Here is an 18,998-nt window from a genome sequence, read left to right as displayed (position 1 = left end):
TGTGCGGAAAGAACCCAAAGTGTTTTGGCCAAGTCGGCTTTCTTTCATAATAAAGCCAAAGCGTAGGCCAAAGACCCCAGCTTGGATATTACGATAAATATCTGTCACAGGTAAAAAACGACACTATGATATCCAAAGCAAGCGTTACGCATCTGATTTGTGTGCCTGGCTCTTATTTGGGATATATTTCGCTTGCGTTCGGCTGCAGATTACATCTGGTTGCTGTCAAGGCAAACCGAAAAATACAGCTGACATTTTGCGTTAATAAAATGTGAAATTATATTAATGTAAATGCTAATCTGGGCGTAAATTAAGCACACACAGTTCATGTGAATGCCGAACGGGTTTACGTTTTTTTCTTTTTTTTTTTTTACCATTGAAGGTTGCCCGGCAACAACAATAAATGCTGCACAAAAATTGTTGTATCAGTGTGCACTGTATATTGTGGTTGTTATTATGTTTATTAAATGCGTTGGCTTAGTTTCTATTTCATGCTTAAGAACCTTTTGTGCCTGTGGCCTAAACAAAAGACTCAAGCAACGAACTTGATTTTGTAATTTACATGCCTACAATGCCTAACAGCAGTGGTTGTTGTTATTGTTGTTCTTGCTGCTTGTTGTTGCTTAGTTTTTATTTCACATTCACGGACAACAACAGCTTCATCTTGTTGTTGTTGTTGAGGTAATATGTGTTGGCCTTTGTCGTTTAGCACATCCACAACACATATGCACTATTAAAACCAAAGCCCAGACATTTATATTTATAAGCCACAGTCGAACGCTAATTAAACGCCAGAGCGCCAAACAGACAGCAACGTCTTTAACAATTTAAAAACAAAAAAAAATAAATAAAAAAAAATTATTGCACAATTTAGCTGCCAATCAAATGGACGCTGGACGTGCTGTGCTTTTAATTAGCAAAGAATGACAAATAACGTTTTATTTATTTATTTTTTTTTGCCAAAGTCAAATGCCAGGGTTGTTGTATTTAGCTGCAACTGCTTTTTATAAAAATCCAAATCAATTCAAGCACTTACCCGTGCACTGTGCAATGCGGCGTATGCGCAATGTGCGTTTATCCAAGCAAAGTTGAGGCGACGCGACGATTTTGGCCGGGCTGCTGATTCAGTACGCGTACTTGGCTAAAACGCCCACAATCATTCAAAGTGTATATCTATGCAAGCTATTTTTTTTATTGTTTAACTTCTTTAATGATTTATTTAAATCTATTGTGAGCTTTATTTATGTTGGTTTAGCACGCTGTCTTTTATATATTTTTTCTCTATTTGCACAACACTCTCCGTGACGACGCGACTCTGGCAACGGCTGCTGTGTCTCTGTTAGTGTTTTAGTATGTGTTCTTCGTTTAGCTGTTACCTCTAGCTCTTAAAGAAGCGCGCGCTAGAACCGTTCGCCCCAAGCTGCGTATTTCGACTGGCCAAGTAACGGTGCGGCCAGGCCACAAGACAGCGCCAAAACGCAGAGGCGGCCGAAAAGAAGCACAGAAGAAAACAAAAAAAAAAAAACCAAAAGCAACGAGCGCTTAAACACGAAAGCCACTAGACGAGCCGCAAGCTGAAGCGCCCGAGCCGAGCCGAACGCAGCCAAACGACGAGTCGCTGCGTCGACAAACTGCAGTCTTAGCTGCTGCCCAGACTTGACTTTCAGACGATTGGCAATACTGCCAGGCGTTGGTTGTGTGTGGCTACCAGCCTATAAGATAAAAAAGACATATGCCGAATGACGTACGCAATTCAGCATTTATGCTAATGTGCGGAGCATTAAGAACGTTGCCAAAACGCCCCAAATAAAAAACAACGACAACAAGCAGCATAACGTACCTACAATTTAACATAAATAATTCACAGCTTGTTCAATTGGCCCGCAATTTGTATAAATACGTTCGTTTTTTGCTGCTAGTTTTATTTTGGGCGTGTGAATTAGTTTTTGAATCATATTTTCGGCAACAGTTTGCGGATGTGCCGCTGTTTTCTGTTCTCTACTTTGAATTCTCTGTTTTTATTGCGAATGCTACTGCCGCGGGGTATTTCCCGGCTGTTTGGCTCTCTGGCCACAAAACCACTTCAAGCTGCTTTATTTGGCAGCCGATTTCTGTTTCAGTTTTCTGTTTTTTATTTTTTTAGATTAACTCAACGAGCGACATAATTCAGCTAAGTTTTCGTACGCTTATGGCAATTGTCTTATATGGCATGTGGCTAAATGCAATTTATTTGCTCAATTCGTAAGCCCAACTATGCAAAAAATGGTTTAGTTATGTTTGAATTGATTGCATGATTCATGTGGCCGCGGCGGGTGTGGTAATTGTTGCCATTGTTTTTGTTTTTAATGCCTCAGGCAAAATGCAAAAGTGTCGCAACAGCTCTTTAAAGTTCAAAAGCAAGACGCCTTTAAACAATTTAATGTCATCGGAGTGCATAAAAGGAAATTAATTAATATTTGAACAGCATTTTGAAAGCAGTCTCAATCAATTTAAATCAAACATAACAAAACAAGAATAAAAGAGCATATCAATTTACAATTCAATAGCAAGAAGTGTGCTTTTTTATAGATTTTTAAAGGTTTCGTATGAGGTAGCCCCTTTTTACACCCTGTAGCTAATAAACCTAGAAAGGGTTTTTATACCTGAATACTTAGCTCTAATATATTACCTAAGCTTTATGCTTATATTAATAATAATATAAATATAATAAAACAGTATAGATATAAATATTACAATTGACATTTTTTCCTATGCAGGCATTCAAGAAACGCTCACAGGGCATCTATTAGTCGGGCTGTCTAGACTAACTCATTTTTACTGCCTTTAATATATGCATTAAGAATCTAGTTTATTTTCTTCGTCACCAAAAAACTTCGTTTAGCATTTTAGCCGTTTTAGGTTTAATACATATAAGTATGTTAATTAAATTGAATACCAAAAATAGTATAAATTTAGCAACTTTAATGTTAATTTTCCAGCTTTTAGTTAGCATTTGCTTTTGCTAATTTCTTTAGTTTTTTCTCAAATATAAATATGTTTTCAACTATATTTTTGAAAATTGCCATTGAGAGTTCATCTTGTGTAGCAGTGCTAATACAAAAAGTGAGCAAATAACTTTGGAATTTTGTTACCTGTTGCTCGGAATAGAACTTTTCAATTGGTTCGAGCGACCGGCTGTCAAAATCAATGTTCATGGATATTCAATCACAGAGTATATATTATGAAACTATGTGGCAATAATTGCTCAAGAATAGCACGCACAGGCGGGCGTAGACGGGGAAGGGGGGGGGGGGGGGTGTTTGGTAACGGGTGGGCAGGGCGTTTTTTGAACTGGTCATGTTGTAATCCAATATAATTTCAACTGCTTTGTTATTATTATCGCTGGCTTTTTGTTAGACTTTTGCTTTTTGTTGTTGTTTTCAATTAAAATGGTAACAACAACAGTTTGCGTTTGGTGAATGGTTAACACTGAAATAAGTGTACAAAATTTGTACCGAAATGTGGCTCGTTTTGCATGGGTATTATGGCCATAAGTCGGGCCATGCTAAGTGGGGCCCAGTTGTTTTAATAATCATTACAAATTGCTTTGGCGTCGCACAACAACAACTTAAACAACAACAACAACAGCTTGAGACCAACGAACGACCTTGCTACACTAGCAACTCGATAAACGTACAGCAAAGAGACACAGAGAGAGAGAAACGGCCACAAATTTGCGACAGCCAAAACAAACTACGTAAAACTCCAAAAAAATAAATATTTCATAAAATTACAAGCCAAAAAAAAAAAAATACTTTGCTTCTGCTTGGGAAATGGGCGCAGAGTAAAACCAAATGCCAAGACATAAAAATACATTATACCCTTCTTATCCATTTTGAATGGGTTCAGGGTATAAAAAACGTTAACACGATGTGTCAGCTTGAGTGATAAGATAGTTCTCAAAATAGATAAGAACAACAAATTAGTTGGCATGCGTACAACGAAACCGTGATCCTCTTTAGCTGTTGAGTTGGTAAGGGTAAGGGATAAGTATGAAAGCTAAGCAAAGCTTTGCGAACTGTCTGGCAAAGCAAACCGATCGGCTCGGGGCTTGATAAGAAATACAAACAAACCCAAAACAAACTGAAAACTAATTAACAATCTTGTAGTCGACTGCGCAATACTCTGTATATATTCTAAAAACACTGTTGAAAATGAGAACATATTTTATATGCGCTTTTTGCTGTTCAAACTTTAAGGCAGTGTTTGACAAAGTGTAAAAAAGAACAAGTAAGAGGTTCTTGTTCGGAGCTCCCGACTAGGGGATACCCTTAACCCTCTTCTTCCAACATCAAATGCATATATATATTCTATTTTAGAAGCAACATATCATGTTTCGTGACTCTAGCTCTTTTAATATTTACCAAAATTGCCCAAAAACAGGATATCGTTATCGATTTGTATCGATAATTGTTAAGATAATTGACTCTAGCTCTAAAAAATAGGGTTTCTATGTTTCAATATTTGTTGCTTATATTTTTTTGTTAAAAACCTCTCATTTAACGCTCCCCAGTGAGCGTGGTCATACGATTAAAATGCCTTCTAAGGCAGAGATTAACACAAGTATATTCGAACTTTTTCGTTTCCAATTTCAAGACGCACTCTTGCACCTACCCAATATAGCCCGTTTGACTGTGTGAACAGAGTATATAACATTATTAAAACTAAAAGACAGATGCTGACTGCAATGCGTAACAAGAATTCATGACAAATTTGCGCTACTCGCGCATTAAAAACAATGTTTGTTGCATATGCAAATTAGAAGACCTTGCCAACTGGTCAACATGCTGCCTGTCTGTCAGTCGATATCTTGTAGTTACAAGCTGAAAACATTTGTAAATTCTAAACGTCGTGTCTGGCCTGTCAGGGAGAGAGGGAGGTGGGATAGCCAATGCATAATTCAATCGAAAACTGAACGCCAAGTGTGTGTGTTTTGGCAATGGCCACTGGGCAAAGCGGCGCTTAAACGACGATTTGTTTTTAATTATTTGCAGCATTAATAATAGTAAAAATAATAATAATCATGAATTGTTGCTGGTGGTTCTTTGGCGCGCGTGTTTTGGAGCTCTTTGTTGAATAGTTGCTGTACGACAACTACAACTACAAGCGATTTCCGCATGGCACTAGAACAGCTCCAACATTTTACGCTTTGCTCCTATATGAGCATTGTATTTGCTCGTCTTGTTTTTGTTTTTATTTTTTTCTTATTTGCGATTTTGAGTCTATAATTCGTGCGGCGCTGACACAGAAACAAGCAATTCTCAAGCAGCGTGGGCTGCCGCAGACAACGTTGCGTATGATTGATAAGCAAGTGTGATCTTGAGCGCATGTTGCGCATACGTCATGTGTGACATAAAGCATTCTTCTTATATTGACACGCCTGTCCCTTATTTTTCGTTCGTGGTTTCTTAACGCCTCGCCTCAATTGATCGATCAGTCTGGAGTCCTTCATCGCAACGGAAATGCTTTTTACACTGAATTGAAAATGAAAAGCAAAAAACAGCAACCACAAATGATTCAAGACGGCCCAGCAGCAATGACGTCACACAAATTATAACTAAAACAGTTGAGTTGAAATCAAAATGAACAAGCTAGTGTCAACGACACCATTAAAAATACACGACAAGAGTTACCAAAGTAAAGGTCATAGCTGCTGGATACGTTTTATCGTTGTTGTCACCGCAGTCCAAAGACCTTGATGCTGGTAATTTCACAATATTAACGCTCTTTGGCATGCAAGACGCATTGCATTGGACGGCTTCTGAGCCGAAATGGGTTTGTTAACGCTTCAAAAGTCAGGTATGTAAGTTCATGTTCGATTCCCAAGCCCAATTACCGTGATGATAAGAATTTAAGAGGGGTTTACCATGAAGTTAGCCTATAAAATGGCACAAATAAGAGAAAAACAGTGTTGTAAACTAACATTTAGTTCAATAATCTGTTATAATAATTGTTGTAAAGCAACAAAGTGTCATGTGTTCGTTTTAAAAATATGAGAATAAAAAAATGCTGGCCAACGTAACTTGGGGTTTAAGTTAAAAGACGCAATACCCCATTGTCATGAGCCTGTGAGACAAATTTACCCTAAAGTTGGACTTTAAATGGCACAAATAGCAAAAAAACAGTGTTGTAAAACAACTTTTGGCTTGATAGCCCATTAACTTATACTAATGTGTGTTGTAAAGCAACAAAATAGATGTTGGCTAATGATCATGGGTTTTTTGGTCTAAGACACAAAAACCTCATGCCATTAGACTTTGACACACATTTGCTCAAGCAGGTAAACCCGCTTCCTAACTTCTGTACAGGGTATTCGAACAGTAGCATTTGTGATTGGCATGAGTTGCTGGAATTGTTTTGGTGGGAAACAGATTTGGGGCGTAAGTTGAACTTAGTTGTGAGGCACTTTGCTCCAGTGCCTTAAGTTGTTCACAATTTCCGCGTATAGAAATCAACTTATTAGCTGGCCACTTAACCTTGACGCTTGGGAAATGTACAAGGTATATACCACACCAAATACCTTCGGTTTCTGGGTAGGTATCTGGGCGCGTGTAAAACCATCTTGTTATAATTTAAAACTTAATTTGCTTGGCACACTAGCTAAACGTGTTAAAACAAATGTTTTATGCACATAGCCAATGGCAATGACGTCGTACAATTTGAAAGTATTTTAATGGAGTCTTACGCTTATTGATGAAATTGTGTGTGGCATGACCGCAATGGTTAATTAATTAGCTTACAAGTGTTCTAACGAGTTTGGTGTTGGTTGGTGGAGAGCGCGGCCTTGTCCAAAAGTCGCCCGGGGATTAGGTTGCTGAGTCAGCAAATCGACTTTTCACATATCACAAAACTGAACGCGATAGCTATCGCGGCACAAGAGGTTACAACCGGGGCAACACAGCGCCGATGTTCGATGATATCAGCAACATGCACCAAAGCGCGCTGACAGCCAACATTCATTTCACACGCCGGAGTCGAGGCAGCACGCTGACTTGCAACATGGCTGCAACAAGCTGTAATTAAGTGCCAACGATGCTAACTCTATATGGTACAACAGCCAGAAGCTGCCACACATATGGCGCCCCATTAGAAAGAAGACAGCGATGACAGCGGCACATGCAACAAGTGGCACAGTTCCATAATCGTAGCTGGCAACTTGCACTTTTACCGGGCATTAGAACAGAAGCGGAGCATCGAGCACGAAAGACGATCCGCAAGCAGGAGCTGGGAGCTGGTCATGACAGCTCGAAGAGTAATTGCACACATAATTCATGCTCAAGGCCGCGGCGGCGTTGCAGTGGCCAAATGAATTTCAGTTTCAGCACCTCGCCGCACGGCTGGAACGGAGAGCACAACTTCAAAAGAACTTGTAGTTGCTGCTCTTTGTCTCGAAGATGAATGGTCGCAAGTTTGCTGCTGCTGTTTTTTATTTTATTTTGCTGCGATAGCAACTTATGGCGGCTTATTAATCAAGTGGAAAGCAAATTAGCACATATAGAGGGCCCTGAAACTGAGAACTGACAACAGACGGTCGCTGTAACTTTAATTATAATAAATGCCAGCCTTAACTATGTAATTAAGGCAAAAATTGAGAACCAGCTACTTGTGAGTCTGCGTGTGTGTGTGTGTTCGCAAAGAACTAGTTCGATGGGTTTCAATTCGATTCGATAAGATTCAATTTAAGTTTAGCAAACACATAATGAATTCGCTACTTGTGGATCTGTGTGTGCGTGTCTGTGTGCAGTTTCAGTGCTGTTAATTTTTCACAGCTAAACCTCATTTCAAGCAGGCTAATACGTAATTAAGGCAATTAAGTTGTCCCTCAATTCCATTGGAAGCCAACCGCCAAACACTTTAAATAAACTTATTAATGTTCTAAGATAAAGCTGGCAGATTGCATTAATTGCAGTTTCAACGCTCAACGGCGATTGCCATCGCGCGATATTGAAAGATAGCGGGGGCGGCAATCACATCGCATCATCTTATGGTCCAGCGGAGGCGGAGGGTCATATAGTGTATGATTTATATTCACAACTGCAGCAAAAATGTATCTACGCCATTAGAGCGCATCCCATAGCCAAGTGTGGGCGTTCGCACTTTAAGTTGGGGGACCAGCATCCAGCTGATTAATGTGTCCACTTGCGCGTGGCCCCCGTGGGCCCGAGGTCCAGACAGAAAGCGAAAACGATAAGGCACCTCAAGAATTGTGGCTACTGCACATAAATATTAAATTTATTACTGGTGTGGCAAATACACAAACAGCGCGTAAATCAATTATGCACAGCGAACCCGGCAAATGGCATAAAAATGTCATACAATTTGTGGCAATTACAAGTAGCAGGCGATAAATAAATATGCTTGTGCACTGGGAGAAATTTGTTAGGGTTAAACTAAAGACGAAAGTAAATATTGCCCGGAAATAATTCAATAAACGTAGTTAATATATTAAAAATATTAATAAATAAAAATATATATTATTAAAATATAAAATATGCAATATTATTTAATATAATAAATTAGACGTTAGTCGGTTGAAGGTTCAGATTAAAAAACATCAAATTATTACTGAACCAGATCAATTTGCGAGTTTTATTCATTCTAAAAAGAAAAACCTGCTGCTTGAAATATTGTAGTTGCTTGTAATTTCTTGCAGTGTATGTATTTATGCTTTATGTATATTATTGCCTGGCGTTAGGCTGTCCCAGTCGCGAAGTGACCAAGAAATTATGAGCAAGGACATTTTTAACCTGCCAGCAATATTTCACAGCCGCCCAGTCGCTATAAATAGTTATGTGAGTGATTATGGCGTGTTATCAACTCGGACTTTGCCATAGGTTTATTCCATTAAGATTGACTTATTTATAGACGCTTGATTTATGCAGCCTGCATTTACTGCACAGCGCTTCAGGTGCCGGGGCACTAAGTACCCGAACTGGCAAGATCACACGAGTCGCGGCTGGCTGCTAATATGTTCTAAGCCACCTATTGCTTCATCTGCATACTGGTCGAGCTAAATCTGATCTATAATATGCTTAAATACTATGTAAGTCGGGGTCTAAGCCCGCTGTGTGAGTATGCAAATAATGTTGTGTGGCCGAAAACAGCCAGGCCGGACTGGCCTTGATGGGATCTTATACAATACCATTTTTAAACATTTTTTTTATGAAAATCAGCGACAAAAGTTTTATGACATCCACGGCAGTGGCCAAATTTAAAAAATCTTAAAATTAGAATCTGTCTGCTTTTGTGACCAGTTTTTTAAGATTTTCGTGTTTTTTCTTGTTTTTTTGGTGTCTGCTTACGTCAAGAGTTGGGCTGTAGTATGATGCCAGCTAGTTATCTGGCATCGGGCAATGATATCAATCTTTATAGTTCATAGCTCGGAAACCGAAAGGTGTGTATTGTGGCACTCAGAGTCGGAGCTTGAGCTCCTGCTAACTCTTAGTTTCACATGAGCACAGCACTTAAAAATAAACAAAATGGGCAACTGGAACCCCCAGCTGTGGGCATTATTAATATATTTAAATGCCGTTCGGCTGACAGCGGTTTAGATGGCAACTGAAAATAAAAGTGATTTGTTTTCGATTTTTAAATACAGCTTAGTTTGTCTTTTTTCCAATAAAACTGATGGCACCAACATTAACTTGTTTTGACTGTTTGATGAACGCGCCGGTCTCAGCCTTTTAATTGTTATTAATTTGTTACTATTTAATGGCATAATTTAATATGCACATAATATGTAAAAAAACTTAGCACGTTTTGCAACAAGAATTCAAACTAGTTGCCTAAATTCATCAAGCATCAAACGTTATCTACATAAAATGATCGATGCGAGACTATTTTTTAGGCGTGGGCATATTGAACCGACTGTTTTGAAAAAAAAAAAAAAACAAAAAACAATTAGCGCGATTTCCTATTTGGTTAATATGCAGAAAATTAAAACGGGTGTGCGCTGGCTTTTAAATGTATATTTGAATGTATATTTTAAATGTTATATATATATATATATATATATATATATATATATATATATATATATACATATATTGCCATCCAAATTAAGCAAAAACACAACGGAAGATTAATGAAACTCGAGTACATATCTGTACCATCAGAGTCAGAGAGTCCAATGTTAATGGCTTGAACCCACCCAAGCAACAAACATTGTCTGTCTGCCTGTCTGACTGTGGCTTTTACTTCCGTTAGCGCATATTATTTATAATTTTTGAATTGTTTAATTGATTTGAAATTGTCGATTATTTTCTGCGCACACACAAAAAGACACACTTGGCGCGACATTAATTGCTCGTAGGCCTGCTCAAGTAGCATTAGTTGTCGATCCCTTCAAAATAACTGCAAAAATATTTTCATCTAACATTTTAAATGACCGTTGTTGAAAGCCAAAAAATGTGATAAATGGCAAGTCGGAATTTGGGTGTGCACGACTCGAAGATACCCTAAAGATAGCTGCCCGAAGAAAATGGCAATGATTAACCAAAAGGTGAAAGCTGTGTATACTCTACTAGAATGTGCGTACTAAGTTTTGTAAGGCTAGCGACCTATATCTCCAAGTCTATTGTTATCGATATATACATGTAAGAGTTATGATTGTGACTCGAACCTATATACTACTTGAACTTACAAATTAAGTTTAGTGTATATAGCTATTAAAGTCTTCGTATTATGTTTAGAAACGAATGTCTCTAAATCGATATTTATCGATATATATATGAAGGAGCATCTTTTATTGTAAAGGCACATGTTACTTATTCTGCTTCATTTAATAAAGTGTTTTAATTAAAAAACGTAGTATAGAATGGAAAACTTACCCATCAATTGTTATTAAACCTACATACATATGCACAACATATTATACCCCTTTTGCCAATTTTTTATGTTTGTCAAAAAACAAAGAACTTATCAGTAAAATTTTGTTGCTGGCTACAAATACTATATAATTATTATTATTGTTCTTGTGCCTGTGGCCTAGAGGCTACATTTATTAATTGAATTAACGTTAAACAATTATGCTGCATTTAAGTAAATTTGCATGCGCGATTAATCAATCATTATTATACAACTATAGAGAATTTCACTTTTCTCAAGAACGTGGAAGCGGTTTCACTTTTAGTAGTTTTTTTTTATATATTTTATGATTAAATTCTTTTTTTTTTTTTTTTGTTGTAGTTTAAGTAGTTTGGCAGACATGACATAATATCCATATGGACCTGTACCTAGCTTATATCCGGCTCAGGCCTGGACCTGGTACTGAGTCCGATTTGAAATGTTTTCTTTAAACACATATAAATTATCAGTCGCAACACAAAGGCACACGTAAAATTTAATTATTAAATTTTATGCTGAATGCTAAAAAGTGTTTAGTATTTCATTTAGTATCGCAAACCAGTTCCCTGTGAATGTGAGTGTGAATGTGAATATGAATATGAATAAAAAAAATAACCAAAGACAAAATTATAAAAGTTGAAAGCACATTATTTTTTTAGGGTGTGGATAGCCAAGCAATTGGTAACTGAAGCTGGCCAGCACTCGGGCTTATATATCATATGTATATATATATTTTGAGCCAAGAATTGAAGTTCAAGTTTTGTGACCTGTGGCCAAACACGCGCCGCACGCAACGAGTTCAATAAACCATATTTTTTCTTATCTATTCACAATATAATTATAAATTTAAATTATGCGCGCTGCAGCCCAAATTTGTTGTTGAGCCCAAAATGTCAATGCAACAATAAATATGTTTAAGAGCTAAGCGGCCTTTCATTAGTATGCAGAATGTATTTTAAATTTACCGTTACACATAGCTTGATCAAAAAAAAAAGTAATAATAATAATGTCCGACAAGTCAAACAAGTTAAACCAGATCGATCAGTAAATACTTTGCGGCTAGCCAAAAAAAAAACAACAAGAATGTTGCTCGACGCGGTTGAATCCCCTGGCAACTGATCAAGTGCAATACAAATTGATATATATATATAACACTGGGGCTTATATTTATGGTGCATATATAAGTATGAGTTGCTGCTGCTGTGGTTACCTCACAGGAATTTCCACAAGTGAAGCTGACGACCTTGTGACGTCACAAGTTTGGATATTGCTGCGATATAATATGAAAGCATCTTCTGCCCGTTCTTCTGCTCTTCTGAGTCATTTTCCACTCAGTTTTTATTATGACGCAAATTTTTCAGAATTACCAAGGCTGATTTAAATTTTTTTTTTTATAAATTTTTTATTTTGATTGAGAACGTGGCTTTTGGCGTGTGATTTGTGCGAATTGTGCCCACAGCAACAACAAGAAATGTCGTTTAGGTTGTTTATGTTGGCCCATTGCTGCCTAGCCTGGGCCTCGTTTACATAGTTGAGTTGGCGTCGAGCATGGCCAAAAGGCTTGTTAACCTGATGGCCAGCAAATGGGCAGCAGCTCTGTCGCTGCTGGCTGGTAAACAATGAAATGCTGAAAGTGAAACTGAAATCGAAACTCTTGTAGCCAAAATAGAGCAATAAGTTGCAGCCACAGATGCGTGGGCAACGATATCGAGCAGCTGCAGCAGCAGGAGCAGCTCCTTGGCCGCGAACAAAGTTATTAAAGCAGGCGTGACAGGCGTTGGCTCAAAGGCGCATTATTTTATTTTCAATTTAATGATGGGCCTTAGCCGGACCCCGTGCCTGATTGGGCTTCATTTGGGGCGCAACAAATTTGCTGCGGCAAACGAAAATGAAAACGCAGTCCAGTCTCTGGGCAGGTTCTGTGCCAGGCAGCATGGAGGCTGTTGTTGTCCGTCAGTTGTGACACTGTTTTAGTTGTCGTCTGCAATTGTTGCGGGTGTTGTTGTTGCTGTTGGTGCAGTTGTTGCTGTCAGTTGCGTGCCGCGGCGTTGGAGGCGTTGCCTGTTGCCGCTTGCAATCAACAGAAGTGATCGCGATTGCGCTCAACTCCAAAGCGAAAGAAAGAAACAAAAATCAGAGAAACAGCAACCGAAACACACACAAAACATATAACACCAACAACAGCAACAACAACTAACTAACAAGGTTGCAAACAAAGTTGAAGGTCGGCGACAGACAGCAGCCCAGCCTATAGAGGGTATATATATATATACACCTATACATAACTGCAGACATACATATAAATCTCTATATATTTATATATAGACATGTGTGTGATTGTCTTTATAGCGTACAATATCGATATCGGTCGCAGTCGTCGCATGTAATAAGTAACAAACGCCGCACGACATACGACATTTTTATGCAAAAGACATGGACTTAGCTTTTGCTCTGCTAAGAGAGGGCTTGGGAGGGGGTGGTATGGCATCTATAGAGTCCAGCGCCTTATCGCCATAATTGAAGTAGTTGCATTGTCTATAAATTCCTTTGGGCCAGGCTACGTGGGCAGGCGGCAAATGCTTTGACTTTGACTTGTTGTTGTCAATGCGTACGCAAAAATATGTAAATGTAATTAAAAACAGGGTGACGAGTGCTCTTGGCGTGTGTACACGACTTGCAGTTGCTCTGTAAGCAGCTGCAATAAAAAATATTATACATGTACATGTTATTTTTGGCAGCAGCAGAATTCTTCTGCGGTAGTAGGAGATGAAAGGAGAAGAGTTTAAGATATAATACAAATTTCTATACCAAGAGTCAAGGATATATCTCTCACTATTTATATATTGGAGGGCTTATGAAAAGATATATAGAAAGAAATATATTATTGATCTGAAGCAGGAAATTGATATATATCGATCTGCGAGAAAAAAGTCAAATTTATTCTGGAACTGTGTATGCGCGGAGAGGAATAATATGATCTTAATAAAAACACATAAAATCTTCGAGATATATGCCAAAATCGGATGAAGATAATCGATCTTTATCGATGTGCGAGACTTGGGGGGATTTCTTAATAATAGTATATAAAAGTATATATTACAATATAAAAGAAAATAATATATGTCTAGCATCAATAGGATAAGGACTATATAATTTAGACGGATCTGATCAAGAATATATATAACCTAAGGTATCGGATATTTAATATGCAATAAAATATAGTAAAAATAAAATATACCTAGCCACAATGGGATCAAGAATATATATTTATTTAAAGGGATCCGGTTCGCCATTTGCCTGTCCAATACACAAGCTCAACTCTATTATACCCTCATTTTAACCCAATTTCAACGGGTGCAGGCCAATAAAGGAGAGAGTCTGGCGACAACTGTATGTAGAAGTGCCGCACGTAATCCTCAGGAAGTGGTGCACAAATCACGCCGTGCCATTGACAACTACTAATGACCAGATGCCAGATGCACTCGGCTACAAATCGAAATGCAAGCAACTCCCAGTCTTGACATTCTAACTGGAAACAAATGCTGCTTCTTCCTGCTGTCACAGCTGAAGAAATCTCAAAGAATTGCGAATCGTCCATTGATTGTGATATTTACTTGCACTTAAGTGAAAACAAGGTTTGCATTGGGGCGCTTAATTAGCCGCCTTGACTGATGGCAATGAAATGGAAAACAATCAAAGCATATCAGTGGAAAGGGGGAGGGGGGAGGTGGGAGGTGGGAGGTCTAGGAGGCTGGCACTTTCAGTGCGGCAGCTCGTTAGAGTTAGTCGAGCGGCAAGGCTATCGTCTCGCATGCATCTCTAATTTATATGTCAATCAGGCAAACGTATGCAGCCAGCGAGCGCATAAACAACACATAATTGCATTTACTTTGGGCCAAGGATTAGCGCGTCTGATAAGAGTCGCTGAAGAGAGAGAGAGAAAAGGAGAAGCGAGCTGTGAGAAGCGGACAGTCTAAACCGACAAACAACATGCAGCTCAACTTCAACCTTCGAGTTTGAATAATAAATTGAATTCAGCTGCGGCCCTTTTTGGCCTGGACTTTAAAAACCTAGAGCCTACTGGCACTTCTAAGACACACACACACACGCGCGCATACACACACATTCGCATGTAGTTGGCCAGTTTTATAAGCTAGCAATTGGCATAAATATCACCTGGCTGCTCCCTTCGAGCGTGCTGCTGCTGCTGCCCTGTGCAACATCGCGCGAATGTTGGACCCTCTGGTAGCCTTGATAAGTTTCATACAAGTTATTCTAACATTTTTACTATTGCCCTAGCCCCTTGCTCCATGATTGAGTTAACTTCATTTGCCAACAACGACACGTGCGCTACCTGTGTGTGTGTGCATTGTTGCATCTGGCACGTTGTCCGTTGGGCTTTGTGTTTAGCTTGGGATTTATTTTATTGCCTCTTAGGCAAACATGTCAGTTATGTTTGCGAAAGTACATATCATCAGGCTGGACATGCGTGTAGGTTTTCACGGGCCAGCAGCGGCAGCAACAACAATAACAGCAACGACAATTGCAACAACAACTGGCAACAAGCAAGGGCACAGCCTGCAATAAGACTCAAATACATTTAGACGCCTGTTGCGGCACAAATTTATGGCAAATTTTTATACTAAAATCTTGAAAGTGTCGAAATTGCACAGCGAAAGAAAAAGAGAGAGCGAGAGAGAGAGAGAGAGAGAGAACGCGAGGCGTCAAAGGCGCACAACGAGGCGGCGGAGCGCAGCTCGCTGTGAGGTCAGCCCAATTGCAACTACTGCCCATGTCCATGTGCATGGCACTCGCCCAGTCTCGGCCAGTCTTTGCCTCTCCCACTTCCACTGCAAGTCCAAGTCTATGTCCATGTCTTCACCTCTGCCTGGGCCATGTACTCGATAATGTGCCTGTGGTTATTTAAGGCTTCATTGCAGGCGATGTACTTGCCATGCGTGTGTGTGTGTGGCGCACTCAAAGGCAAATGCAAAAAGTATCTCAGCAAAATCTACTCACAACAATCAATAAAAAGGGAGCTTAGCTAAAATGATTGTGCCAAATGAGTCACAAGGAGAACCCTTGGCGAAATTGTAATTGAGTGCAATCTAAAACTGATTCTTAATTTATTTTAATTTACAATTTTTAAATGTGTACAATCCTAACCAAACCAAAAAATTCTTTTACATTTGAATCCAGAAATATTCTAGAGGAGAAACAACTTATGAAGAGCTTTTTCCCATAACAATTGATTTAGTTTAAATATTATACTGCAAGTTTTGATCCATACAGGGAGATATTATGTTATTATTTTGTACAATTTGTACACGAGTTTTGATCAAAAATGTGATTTTTAGACTTATAAACAGTATTAAAGTGCACGCCAAATCATTAACAAGAAGTTATTTTCCGAGATAATCTGTTCTGAAAGGTTGAAGCTTGCGAAACTGCAATAAAATTTTGACAATTTTTTATTTCGGCTTGTGAGTTAGTTTATAAGCTACTTATAAACGCACAAAATAAATAAAATGTATTATAATATTTAACAAGTTATCATAATGAATTAGTCGCTGACAGTTTAGAAGACAAAGGTGGGGATTCTTAATAAAAGTGATTTGTCAAATACAAGAAATGCAACTAACCTTGAATTAAGGCACTTTTTGAAGGCTGAAGGCTAAATGAACATTGGCCTAAAAACGAGAATATGCAAATGGCCTTAACACCTTCAGCTGATTGCGCTGATGGATGGCGTTTGGTGTTCAAACTGTCAAAGCGCATGTCAAATATTTAACAGGGCGCCTGCTGCCTACCTGCCTGTCAGCTGGCTGTTGGCTGCTGCTGAGTGTTAAGAACTCCTCCACAGATTTCTTTTAGCATCTGACAGTCTCGTGATGTTTGACCCAGTTGGCCAGTTATCGATGGCTTCAATTCAGCAATGACAAAGCAAAGAGCAATGCAATAACTTGGCTTAAGTATTTTGACCAAGTTAACAGCTGGCAACAGGATTTGGAGCAGTCGAAAACGGGCCAATGCAGTTGGTATTGAACTTTGAAAGCAACTTGTTGCTGCCGTACAATATGCTAATTGCATAGCTGCGGCTGTTGTCGTCATACCCTAGGCTTGTAAATGGGGTATGATGGCTTTAAGGGGTAGAAAAAGGTATATAAGTATGTATAGATTCTTTTTTTATATTTTTGACGAGTTGAGTCGAGCTAGCCTAGTCTGTCTGTTTACACCCATCGATCTCGAGAACTACAAAAGCTAGAGGCTTGGTATTTGGTATGCAGACAAATTAATATGCCATAATTAAGCACTGAAAATTTAATAAAGATCAGACTTAAAGATTCCAAATTAACTAGGATAGTGTGGTACTAGGGGAAGAACAAGCGCATCCGCTGCTCAGCCTTACCAGGAAGTCTGTTCAAGGTAACTCCTCCTCGCTCGCTTCAGGGTATTTGCTAGTCGGAAGTGCATTCTTACTTGTTCTTGACCACTTTGTAGTCTGTTGGCTGTTACCTGTCAGTTATGAACTGGCCCGTATGGGCGTGTACGTGGGCGTGGGCATCTACTTGTTGTCATTTTGATTTTGAGCCGCGTTGACAGGTTGTTCGCTCCGGCCTGGCATTAATTACCGCCGCATTCTAATTTTTTTGTTCGCGCCGGTCACATGCGGATATTATATGCAGGGCCAATTCCGAAAGCAAACACGCGCCGGCGACAGCCTGTTCTTATCTGGTGTAATATGTTTATGTACGTGCCAGAAAGAATATGAAAGATTGCGCGATTCGTTTAACACGTGTTCTTGTACTGCGGGCAAATGCATGTCCTTAACTGGCAGTCAGCATCATGGATGTACCTGTTGCCTCCTGGCAGCGACAATTTAGAACCGCGAGAAAACTGTTGCCGCAACTTGAGTTGCAGCCAAAACCGCGACAAGCTAAACAATAATTGATTTATTTAAATGCGCAGGCATGGCATTATTTATGATGTGAAACGCGGCGCACAGGGCCCGGGCATCGATTTCCTAGACCAAGACCTGTGTGCCTCTGCCTAAGCCTGGCCCTGGCATTGACTGCAGCACCAAAGCTGACCCAACAAGAAGAATGAGCTGCTAAAAGGGGGGTCGGTGGGGGCAGCTATGCAATGCGCTGATTGGTTTTGAAATGGAAAAATTAGAACAAGTGCCACTTGACAGCAAACGCTGAAAAATCAACAATGAAAACATTGCGAGGCAACAGCATCCAGAGCCACAGCCGCAACTGCAGCCAGAGTTGGAGTTACACTAAAAAAAAAGGCCATAAATTCGCAGCCCATTACAACAAAATTCTACTTAATTTGAAAATTATTAGACTTGTACGTTGTTTTCTTAGATTTTTGCACTTGATTTAAAATCGTTCAATTTTAATAGATTTTTCGATTTAAGCTAAGATTTATTTAACTTATTTGTTTGCTTTAAACTTTTTAATCTTGATTTAAATTCGATATTTGTGCTTAAAAGATTTCCTTGATTTTTGAACTTTCTTAATAGTTTTTTTTTTTTGGTATAGTTTAAAGATAAGAATGCTTGAAACAAGATTTTCATGACGTTTAAACTTGCATGAAATAGATGTAAGATAAGTAAATAAATAGATAAATATTTTGTAAATCTGTCATTTCGTGTTCAAATGTTTAACTTAATGCATTTGATCTAAAATTAGTTGGGATTTAACTAAGATTTTAATGAATTGATTTAAGTGTGCTCGACATTAAAATCTCTTGCTTACTTACAGACTTTTGTGCTGCATTTAAAAGTATTGAACTGCAATATCTAGCTGAAAATTACATTATTTTGCACTTATTTTTTTAAGTTTAATTTTGTGCTGTGTAGCTGCACATGCTACATGCAAATGCTGCCACGTCAGCAATAAATTAAAGGCAATTTTAGCCAAATAAAATGTTAACGGTGTTTTTGGAGCCGAGCCAGAGCCAAAGCCAAAGCCAGATCCAGCTAGCAGCTACGTTGGCGGCGTTGGCGGCAACGTGCTTTTGCCCTTTTGGCAACATGAAGCCGAGCCGAGCCTGGCCTGCCCCGGCATGGCCTAGCCTGGCCTGGCTCGATGATGGACAATGTGTTG

General features: G+C 38.9%; 1 protein-coding gene across 2 annotated transcripts in view; it reads right to left on the bottom strand.

Moving 5' to 3' along the window:
• Window positions 1-18,998, bottom strand: part of reb (rebuf) — a 40,762-nt gene that overhangs the window by 8,654 nt on the left and 13,110 nt on the right. Inside the window, exon 1 of one of the 2 annotated variants that reach the window (XM_032435815.2) lies at window positions 1,037-1,440. The exons of the other annotated variant lie outside the window; for it this stretch is intronic. The gene's annotated coding sequence lies outside the window, so the exon portion shown is untranslated. Of the gene's footprint in view, window positions 1-1,036; window positions 1,441-18,998 lie in introns of those variants that run through there. 2 annotated transcript variants of the gene reach the window in all.

Source organism: Drosophila virilis, chromosome 5 (genome assembly GCF_030788295.1).
Source record: "Drosophila virilis strain 15010-1051.87 chromosome 5, Dvir_AGI_RSII-ME, whole genome shotgun sequence".
NCBI lineage: Eukaryota > Metazoa > Arthropoda > Insecta > Diptera > Drosophilidae > Drosophila > Drosophila virilis.
This window is presented reverse-complemented; position numbering and strand designations above follow the sequence as displayed.